Below are 11,519 nucleotides of genomic sequence, written 5' to 3' on the forward strand. Positions count from 1 at the left end.
TCCCCACACCAGCCTCTCTTAAAGACACAGCCTCCTTTTTCCCCTTGAACAGACTGAGATTTTCCTCTCGCTTGGTCCCCCTTCTCCCCCCCGCTGCCCCCCACGCACACAGATCTCCACAAGGACTTTGAACAGAAATATCTTGGGGGAGTCATGCATCTGGAGTTTAATAACGTTCCTCTTTACGCCTCCCCCATTCCTCTTCTAATAATCACCTTAGCCATCTCAGCCTGCTTTACAAAGGTGGGTCAATATCAACATCCTCCTCCTTTTCATGAGGAAACTGAGGCACAGAGAGGGGAACTGATGACAGCAGGTAGGCAGCCAGTGACAGAGCTGGGGATGGCATTTGAGCGGATCGGAGATGCACAGGGAACGGTTTTCCCATCCAGTTACATTTTTGAGATTTTGGAAATTTTTCCCATCCCAACGTGGGACGAAATGTCTAAACATTGAAAATTTTCATAGACTGAAAATCCCCCCCAAAAAGTTGGTTCAGGTCAATCCAAATGTTTTGTTTGGATTTCAACCATTTTTTAAAAATACTATAATTAATTTACATTTTGAATCAGAACGTTGTTTCAAACTGGAAAACTGAAAATTTTAATGTTGAAAATGTTGAAACGGGACATTCCAAAGATTTGGAAGCTTTTTATTTTTCAAACATTCTTCAAGTTGAGAAATTTGTCAGGACTGACCATTGCCCGCGAAAGGTTTTGGTTTTGGCAAACTGGCTTTGCTGATGAAAAGTTCCCAACTGGCTCTCGCAAATGGACAATGAGACAGCTCATGTGAGTAGTTAATGCACTTGCAGGATCGGGGCCTCGCCTACTATACTGGGTCATATTTTAATGAAACCTTACAGTAAATAGAACCTGCTCATAAGGGACTCATAGTGAAACTCCTTTGTTAAGAAGTTAGAATAAAAACCCCGGCTTACTTCATTGCACTGCAAGGAGCAAATTGCAGCTCTGCTTTGAGGGAAGCTGTACAAGGAAAAGTCCTGTCAGGATGAGCCAGGAGGGCTTGCTTACAAGATGCTTGAAAACTAAGTAGCCAAGTTCAAGCTGCAGTCAAACCCTTGAGAATCCAGGCTTTATTAGCCCGATCATGGCAGTCCAGTGAGGCCTAGTCTATACTATGGCTTTTAATTGCATTGCATCCAGGAGCCGTTCTTGTTGCTGTGACAGCGGAAGAGGGCCTAGGAGGACTCCACCACAGCACATGGTAGGGCAGTTATATTGGAGCGCCTCGTCTCCCGTCTGATTGAAATCCTGAGGCCTCAGCCCATCCCAGCTTGCCCAAGCATGGTGGGTGGCTGCCTCTACATGTGTATACACCAGTATATGCAGTACATTCCCCGTATTAATTATCTGTAGGAGTCCCTGTGACGGCCCAGGGCCCCATTGTGCTAGGCGCTGCACATAGCCACAGATGGATACAGCTTTATGGAGATATACAAGGGGCTGCTAAACTGTGGAGTATGTGTGGTGTTCAGGAGCCACTCTGGGCACAACGTGCTTGAACAAGATCCTCTTTCTTCAGCGATGCAGTTCCCATGCCTCTGCATAACAGAACGTGGGCTTCGGCAGCACCCTTCTCCCCACATTTCCCAGCTGGGAAACTAAACCACAGTTCTCAAGACCCCAGTATGAAATAAGAAGGAAGATTTGGCGTGTCTCATTGAAATGCACTCAAGAAGCCCTGGAAAGACTGCCTAAAAATGCATCCAACATGGGGATGTCTCTGTGTAAAGGGCAGGCAGGGGGAATGGGTGGGGTAATGCCAGTTGGCAGCCAAGCACTTCCTTAATCCGCACCTTTGTCATGCCAATAAAGTTACTGACACTGAAAACTAGAGCCCTTCTGTGAGTCAGCCCTGGTTCCCATCCTCATTCCTCCTTGGAGCTGTACACTCCTTTCTCCCTTGGGCCAGTTTCCTGCTCTCCCCAGTCCTTCAGCTTGTGGAATTTTCACTTGGCTTGCTTTGCACTGGCTCTGCTAAAAGAAAAGGAGTACTTGTGGCACCTTAGAGACTAACAAATTTATTAGAGCATAAGCTTTCGTGAGCTACAGCTCACTTGCATCCGATGAAGTGAGCTGTAGCTCACGAAAGCTTATGCTCTAATAAATTTGTTAGTCTCTAAGGTGCCACAAGTACTCCTTTTCTTTTTGCGAATACAGACTAACATGGCTGCTACTCTGAAACCTGTCATCATGCAAGGCACTGGCTCTGCTGTCTCCCTAAACTCTAGAGGGTGGGGCTGTCAATGTGCGGGACAGCCTGTCTGAACTAGAGAGGGGTTGTGATTAGGTGTTGTTGTCGCCTGGTCACTAATTCATGCCTCTCCCTATCCCCCTCCACCTCTCACACAGTGCCCTAGTTTTCACAGGTCTGGAGCACATTGAAAAAGCCCGGAATTACTCCAGATAAAATGCAGCATAGTCTCCTAGTGCTGCAGCTCCTCACTTCTTCCTGCATCCAGGTCTGGGTTGGGCAGCCCAGCCCATTCCTTTGCCCACCAAGGGCAGTAAAATGCTAAATGATAAGTCCCCAAACTCTACTGTGACCCCTAACCTGAGCAGTCACTTGCAGCTAGAATTCCAAATGACTTAGGGGTACAACAGTGCATGCAATCTGTGGGCATGATTTACTACATGCCTAATTTGCAAGCACAATTACTGTGACCAGACATGCAAATCGGATCATTTCACAGGATTCTGATCATTTGTGCATCCAGTTTGCAAGCTGCTTAGGAACACAGGACTGGAAGGGGCCTCCCTGGGTCATCAAATTCAGTCCCCTGCTAGGGCAGGCAACCACATCACTTGCTCAGGCTTGATAGATGCACGTGCAAATAAGGCCCGTCACGGCAGACACATTCTGCATCTGTGGTTCCATGCCTTCTGTGACAGGGCGTCCGTTAAGTCTTAGGGGGACGAGAAGACCCTGCTCCAGGGAGGATGGTGTGAGCACAGGCTTAGAAAATGGCAAAAACTGGAAGAGAGGAGGTAGTCCCAGGGAGTTAGCAGTGGGATGGAACATTGTCACTTTAAAGGCCCAGGATGAGGAGCCCTGTAGTGCAGGGTGGGAGCAGGACTTCCCAACCTTCCAGCCAACTGGGCGAGGCTTTCAGAAGGATCGTACCATATATGCCACCTTCCCTCTGAAAAGAGTGCACAGGGATGGAGGAAGGAAGGCTGAGCCAGGAGGCTAAGCTGCTGCTGAGCAGAAAAAGGGGTCCATGGAAGGCAGGAGCATTGGTGATGGGTGTTGTATGGTGCTGCTATGGTGGACTTCGCATTTGGGACACTGAGGATTATTTTGAATTACTTTGGGCTACTGACCTGAGAGAAAGCCCTGCGAGAGCCTATACCGCACTCTCAGGGACCCCCAAAGAGATGGGGGGGCCCCTGTGGAAACACCTCTGGCCACAAGGGGGTGCCTGGCAAATGGCCACTCCGTAACGCCTACATTTGACACCTACGTTTGAAAATCTGGCTCTGAGTGGGCTGTCCTGGCTTCTGACAGATAAACAATGTCACCATCTATTAAACTTTAGCAATAGCTGTATAGCTTGGCTCCAAGTGTGGGGGGTGAGGGGGGTGAATCTGAGTCCACCAGTGCACATCACAGCTTACAGAGACTTTGCCTGTCTGCCTGTCTGCATGAGGGTTTGTATGAGTGTAGCTACACTGGAGTGGCTATAAATGGGATGCTCCCTGGTTGATTGTGTGAACCACGGCTAGAGAGACCAGATGTCCCGATTTTATAGGGGTCTTTTTCTTAGATAGGCTCCTATTACCCCCACCCCCGTCCCGATTTTTCACTCTTGCTGTCTGGTCACCCTAACCATGGCCTCTTTGACTATCACACAACTAGCAATCTAGAGGCCTCCTTCCAGCTGAAATCAGGGCAGCAGCACATCCCTGCCACATTCCGCTCTTCCAGTTTCCCCAGCGTGCCTCCAACTTCAGCACACGTTCTGCTCTTCCAACTGCCCCAGTAACGCTGTGGTCTGCAAACCTCAGAGGTGCTGAACTGAGCCTCCATGACAGACACATGCAGGATACACACGCACCTGGTGCAGCTACCAGATGGGGGCCTCCACCAATTGGTTAAACCTGCACTAGTGCCCCACTCAACCCATCACGTGTGATTCTTCCCTGAGGACGGTAAGTAGAGCTTATCCAGATCCTTCCAGGACAATTTGGGATGATCCCAATGTTGGCTCTGAAGTTCTTATGAATCAAGACTGACAGAGATGCCCACTCCAGGAGGAAGCGTTTTCCAGCAGTTAGAGCAGGGGACAGGAAGTCAGGACACTGGGTTCCATTCCTACCTCTGGGGAGCAGCACCAACCCCAAGGGACTGGAACAAAGCTTAAGGGCACGGTGATGATAAGGGGCCATCACTGATTGTGTCTTCAGCCCCTCTATAGAGCAAATGGGTAGAGCTGGGGCAGAGGCGCTATTAGCTAATTCTTAATGACTATTATTGATGTCAGGCCTATCGGCCCCAGTTACATTGTGCTAGGTGCTGTATGGACACAGGACAAAAAGACAGCTCACATGGAGAGTTACGGGTTTCTGGGAGCTCCTTACATCAGGCACTGAGACTTGATGGTGAGGTGCCTGGCAAGGTCTGCATTGCATCGGCATCCACACAGCAGCCACTAAGGCCTTCTCCTGTCATGCACTAGGCTCAGCATAAATTCTGGGATGGTTTTGCATGAAAGGTCACAACCCAAGCCCTGGTTGCTGTTCTACTCAGCTTCATGTACTACACTCATCCCCGTGATAGCTGAACCCCAGAGACCATGCTATCAGGATATTACACATTGGGCCATACCAAACAAACAAGAGGGCATGTGACAATGCCTGTAGAGACCTTTGCTTTAGAATGGTCCATAGCAAGTTTTGGACCCAGCCATCTATCTCCTGTTCAGTGGCAGAGGTGGGGATGGGGTGGCATGTTCTTTATGAGGTGATTCACCCCAAATGGCACCTTCTTTTTCTTCCACATAACAAGGCAGAAGGTCTTCAGCCAAAGGCACCAATTCAGGGATCTTCCAGCAAGAGGCACTGCAGTCATCTCTGGCCCTGCCCCTCCTTCCTTGGCAACCAAACCTAAACCATCTTGCATCTCCAGTCTGCCCTGCTCCCACCTCCCCAGTCTGGGAAGAAGATCATCCACCACAACTGATTCTCCTGCATTGCCAGTGTGCGGCCAAGTCATTGTGCTTGGCTTTGATTTTGTGCTTCCTGCTTCCTCCCCCTCCCAGTGATCATGGGACAATACTGATCAGATAAGAGACCTCTCAGCCCAGCCAAGGGAGCTGATAATGGGAAAACAGAAGCCTGACTGTTGGTGACATAAGAGCCTTAAGAGCTTAAAGGGTCAATTTCCCACCTTGTTAAATTGCCCACTAAAATCACGTGCCTTTAAGGGGAAAAACTGAGCAAAGAATGAACCCCGCCACCCTGGGGCACTGGTTTGTTGTGTTCAGGAAAGTTACAAGTGCCTTTGCTGTGCAGCTCAAGCCTCCTTGAAAGCTCAGAACTGCAAAAATGTGCCCCAGTGCCCATCAGAGAGAGCTCACAGCAGGATCGCCAACTGCTGACATGATTTCAAAGCAACACTCTTTGCTCCATGCCACGGGCAACATAATGCAATGTCAGGAAAGCTTTCTCTGTGCTGTGCAGTTCTCACCCCAGGGAAGAGGCACAGGTTCCGACTCACCCTTTTGTGCAATATTTCCTGCTCCTGGGCAGCTGGACTGGGACTCGGGACACCTGATTCTATTGCCATTGACACAAGCAATTTACCCCTCTCTTGGTCTGTCTGTTTCCCCTCCCACCTTCTGTCTGACTTGTCTCTTTAGACCGTAAGCACTCCAGGGCAGGGACTGTCCCTTGCTATATGCTTGCCTAGCACAGTGGGATCTCTATCTTAAATAGGGCCTTTAGGAGCTTCTACAATAGAAATAACAAATACTAATAAGGCTCATTAAAAATAGGCTAGCAGGCCTGAAGGGGCAGGACATGACCTAGGAGTCTGAGGATAACTGGAGTTGAACTAGAACAGTGATTCTCAATCAGGGGTACACAGAGGTCTTCCAGCGGGTACATCAACTCACCCCGATATTTGCCTAGTTTTAGAACAGGCTACAGAAAAAGCACTAGCGCAGTTAGTACGAACTAAAATTTCATATGGACAATGGCTTGTTTATACCGCTCTATATACTATACATTGAAATGTAAGGACAATACTTATATTTCAATTTTATAATTACTATTTTATAGTATTTCGGTGTGCTGTCCCAGCTCTGCTGGTATTAATTTAGTAACTTAAAGCATTTTTATTACTTTATATTAACTTTATTTTAAAACTTTGCTATGTGGTAATGAGGAAAGCCCATGTCTCAAATATTAGTTAGTGGTTAGGATAGAAGCAGAGTCTGCATTTTTGTTGCTTGGCAACCATCTTTAAGAAAGTTAGGAGTAATTCCAGCTGTTGCATTTCTGAAGGGTTAAAATAAATAAATTATGGGATTTATTTAAAGTAAAATTTTTACCTTGTTTTCTCTTTGTTGTTTTCTTCTGTTTTAAATTGCTTTATATTCTGGAGGTTTTTGTAAAAACTATAACTTTAAACTTTTAAAACAAAGAGAGAGAGAGCAGAAGTGAGGAGAGGTGGGGGAAGGGGATTAAGAGCAACCTAGGAAGGTAGGAAGATCTAAAACAAGAGAGATTAACTGTATTAAGGTGTGTTAAAATACAGGCAGCAGCTGCGAGTTTAGCAAACTGAGAAAGGATGTAAAGGAAAACTTAACCGATTTGTAGAAATATTTGAGAAAGAAGGGTCTATTTGTAGTTATAAACGTGGAGTGTGGTTCCATGGGTCAAAGCAGTTTGGAACTCGCACCCCGGGTTTTTATAGTAATAGTGTGCTGGGACACTTCTGTATTTTTATGACCGATTTTGTAAGCAAGTCATTTTTAAGTGAGGTGAAACGTGGGGGTACGCAAGGCAAATCAGACTCCTCAAAGGGGGACAGTCATCTAGAAAGGCTGAGAGCCACTGAACTAGAAGGTGAGGAGAGCAATGTCTTAAAGGGCCAGTGTACTTCCAAGGGACCTCCTGAGGCCAGGGAGAGGGGCTGAGCTCCCATGAGCCCTCTTTGGCTTCTCTAACAAAAGCCTGACATTTTTTGTTTTGCTTTCTCAAGTGCCCATACCAATGGCAGCTGCATAGGGAGGGACGCAGCTCTCAGATAACCAGGTCCCAAACGACTGAGGGCTTTAAAACCATTCCACTTGGAAACATACGGGAACCAATGCAGATCCCAGAGCCAACACATGCTGGCGTGGGCAGTGTTTGTATTGAGTCCATCCAGGAGGGGGCCCTGGAAACCCCATCTCAGGTGCATGTGAGTCAGAGAGCGAAGGTCACAAGTCATCAGCTGTCCTGAAGAACCAAGTGTCTCCCTGGAGCGGATACAGTCTCTGCATGTTTTTTGTTACAGCTGGCAGGGCTGGTTCAAGCAAATCTCGGGCGCTCTTCAAACCACCCAATCGCACTGCAGTGGCAGGAGCCAAGATCAAGCATGGGGTAAAACACAGCCCTATTGAAGTCAAGGGCAAAACTCCCTCGGTTTTTTTAAATAAAGCCAGGATTTCATCTATTGTGCCACCCTCCCTGCCCAAACTTCTCTGCCAGGGCTGCTTGGAGTACTCGGTACGTATCACCTGGAACCCTACCTGGACCCTCCATGGTATCACCCCATCAGCACAAAGCTGCTTGTACGCCATGCCTTGTAGCACTGGATCTAGGTAATAAAACCACCCATTCCCTGGTGGGTGAATCTCCCATTACCTGTGGGCCTTCTTGTGGCTGACCTGGCTCTGACCCATGTGGTTGTACTGCATCCCTGCCCAGTCTGGACCTTTCGGACCCACTCACATTCATCCTTATACCATGCCCATCGTTCCCATTGAGATGTTCCCTCGATTGCAGAGTTGTGTTGCTCAGGGGCTCGGAGATTGGACTGTTTTTAAATGTCACAGAATCTGCTGATCTGCAAAGAAGCCAAGAACCAACCCTGATGACAAGGAACAGCGCACCTGTAGGACAGCCTTGCCCTTCGGTCCCTGGCAACTCAACTCTGCCACTGGCTTCTCCCTGCTTGGCCTGCTCTGTTGCCAACCCCAAATGGTCAAAAATCACGTGTGGGGCTCACCAACAATCACAAGATCGCCTTTAAAAGCGTGAGATTATGTAAAAATACTAGATTTGCTGTTCTTTCATTTCCCCTCCGCTCTTTGAGCCAATAGGGGGCACCTGGGTCCAGAGGCGGGGTGTCCAATAGGCTAGGGAAGGCTGTGCCTCCCCAAACACCCCCGCATGACCCCACCCATGCTACTCCCCGAAGCCCCCTCCTGCTTGCCCTGCTCCTGGTACACTGGGACTGGGGTGGGTGGGGGGCTGGCAACCACGGGGCTGGGGGCTCCAGGCTCCAGTTGCGGAAGGGGGCAGCTGGTGGTTCACCAGCCACCCATGCTGGGGTCACATTTTGAAGCTTTCTCCACAGCCACGAGGGCTAGAAACTTACTTTTTCTTTAAGAACAAAGGCTGAAATCATCACACTTCCACTTGACTCCAGGAGCTGGGGCTTTAAGGAAAACAATAATTATCATGAGACTTGTGACAGAATCATGAGAGTTGGCAACACTGGCACCCAGTTTCCCTGAAATTGTGCTTGGTGCAGCAGAGAGACAGGGTGAGTGAGGTCATATCTTTTATTGGACCAACTTGTGTTGATGAGGGAGACAAGCTTTGGAGCTACACAGAGCTCTTCTTCAACTCTGGGAAACTAACTCAGAGTGTCACAGATAGTTTAGCATAAGTAGTTAATACACATTTCGAGAGACCATTCAAGATAAAGTGTCCCATTAACACCCCTGTCATAGGGAGAAAAGGAAGGGTGGGGAGAAGCAGCTGTTGGGGTTATTAGTGGGTTACAGATTGTTCTACGAAACCATAAATCCAGTGTGTCTATTTGATCCATGATTTGTAGTGTCTAGCAAAGTTATGAATTTAAGCTCCCAGGCTCGTTTTTTGAAGGTGTTGTGCAGGTTTCCTTTGAGGATGTGGCCTGATAGGTCAGATGTAGAGTGATTGCTTTGTGAAAAAAATGTTCCCCCACGGGTGATAGGAGAAAAGCCTGGAGAAGAGAAGACTGAGAGGGGACATAACAGTTTTCAAGTACATAAAAGATTGTTACAAGGAGGAATGAGTTTAATGTCTGAGGATAGGATAAGACGCAATGGGCTTAAATTGCAGCAAGGGCAGTTTACATTGGACATTAGGAAAAACTTCCTGTCAGGGTGGTTAAGCACTGGAATAAATTGCCTAGGGAGGTTGTGGAATCTCCATCATTGGGGATTTTTAAGAGCAGGTTAGACAAACATCTGTCAGGGATGGTCTAGAAGATAATACTTAATCCTGCCTTGAGTGCAGGGGACTGGACTAGATACCTCTCGAGCTCCCTATGAGTCTATGTGTCTGTCTTTTATCATTTCCCTTTGTGAGTTCATTTAAGAGCATCATGATTGTCTGGTATCACCAACACAGTTGTTATTGGGGCATTTAGGGCACTGGATGAGGTACACCACAGGTTGCGATCTCTTGAAAGATGTGAATGGGGATGTTGATCATCGGAGCAGTAGAAAGATGTCTGCAGGTTTTGCATCTGTAGTTCTGGCAGGGTCTGGTGCCACTTTGAGTTGGGGTGTCCTGATCTATGGGGAGCTTGCGTCAGATGAGGTACTTCAGGGGTTGTTTGAAGGTCAGAAGACGAGGCTTTCAGGATGGGGTCCCCATGGAGGATGGGGTGCCAGTGTTTGATGACATCCACACTGGAGCCCATGCACTGGAAGATGATGTCTGTGGGGGTGCAGTTGGAAGGGCAGCATGCCAGCCTAACACTGCCCTGCCCGGCATTCGTTCAGCACATGGGGCTCTCCGGCCCTCATACTCCCTGGCACGTACTTCAGGAGGTGAGGGCTGCTTTACCACCCACTACTTGGGCCTATCTTGACCAGGTTCTGTGGGACAGCACCTGCCACACACCCTACACCCCAGGCCCTCCGGACCATCTCACCAGGCCATCCTGCCCCTTCACCGTGAGCCGGCTGCATAAATTGCAGCCGGCTCGTTTCTGGACCGCACCAAGGAAACAGCTATACACACTCATGCTCCACACCCTTCACGTCCTCACCCTCGCGTCCCGCCCTGACATGAAGTGGCGGGACCTCCTGCCACCTCTGGAGGATGAGGAATCCCGGTGGGTTAGCCTATATTCCACTCTGATCCCGCTGGGGATATCAGTTGGGGGCTCCTTCATGGAGCTGTGACCGTGGGCGTGTTCTTGGCGCAGTTCACCCCTGTCCCAGACACCTGCCCTTTCTGCAGCGTGAGGGAAATCCTGGCGCACGTGAATCTGGAGTGTGCCAGGTTGCAGCCCCTATTCTGGCTCCTCTTAGATATCCTATTGCATTTTTGGCTGCACTTTTCCCCTCAACTCCTTATCTACGCACTCCCTCTCCATGACCCCACAAAGTCGTGGGACTTCCCCATCAACCTACTCCCAGCACTGGCCAAAGTGGCCATCTACAAGACCAGGGAGAGGAGGTTGGCCGATGGGGTCTCCTGTGACTGTGGGGCCTATTTCTGATCCTCCGTCTGCTCACGAAGCCCGGTGGAGCTCCTTTGGGCAGCGTCCACGGCCTCCCTTGACGCCTTGGAGGAGCAGTGGGTGCTGTCCGGGGCTCTCCTCCCTTGACGCCTTGGAGGAGCAGTGGGTGCTGTCCGGGGCTCTCCTCCCTTGACGCCTTGGAGGAGCAGTGGGTGCTGTCCGGGGCTCTCCTCCCTTGACGCCTTGGAGGAGCAGTGGGTGCTGTCCGGGGCTCTCCTCCCTTGACGCCTTGGAGGAGCAGTGGGTGCTGTCCGGGGCTCTCCTCCCTTGACGCCTTGGAGGAGCAGTGGGTGCTGTCCGGGGCTCTCCTCCCTTGACGCCTTGGAGGAGCAGTGGGTGCTGTCCGGGGCTCTCCTCCCTTGACGCCTTGGAGGAGCAGTGGGTGCTGTCCGGGGCTCTCCTCCCTTGACGCCTTGGAGGAGCAGTGGGTGCTGTCCGGGGCTCTCCTCCCTTGACGCCTTGGAGGAGCAGTGGGTGCTGTCCGGGGCTCTCCTCCCTTGACGCCTTGGAGGAGCAGTGGGTGCTGTCCGGGGCTCTCCTCCCTTGACGCCTTGGAGGAGCAGTGGGTGCTGTCCGGGGCTCTCCTCCCTTGACGCCTTGGAGGAGCAGTGGGTGCTGTCCGGGGCTCTCCTCCCTTGACGCCTTGGAGGAGCAGTGGGTGCTGTCCGGGCTCTCCTCCCTTGACGCCTTGGAGGAGCAGTGGGTGCGGTCCTGGGGCTCTCCTCCCTTGACGCCTTGGAGGAGCAGTGGGTGCTGTCCGG

The sequence above is a fragment of the Dermochelys coriacea genome, chromosome 15 (genome assembly GCF_009764565.3).
Source record: "Dermochelys coriacea isolate rDerCor1 chromosome 15, rDerCor1.pri.v4, whole genome shotgun sequence".
NCBI lineage: Eukaryota > Metazoa > Chordata > Testudines > Dermochelyidae > Dermochelys > Dermochelys coriacea.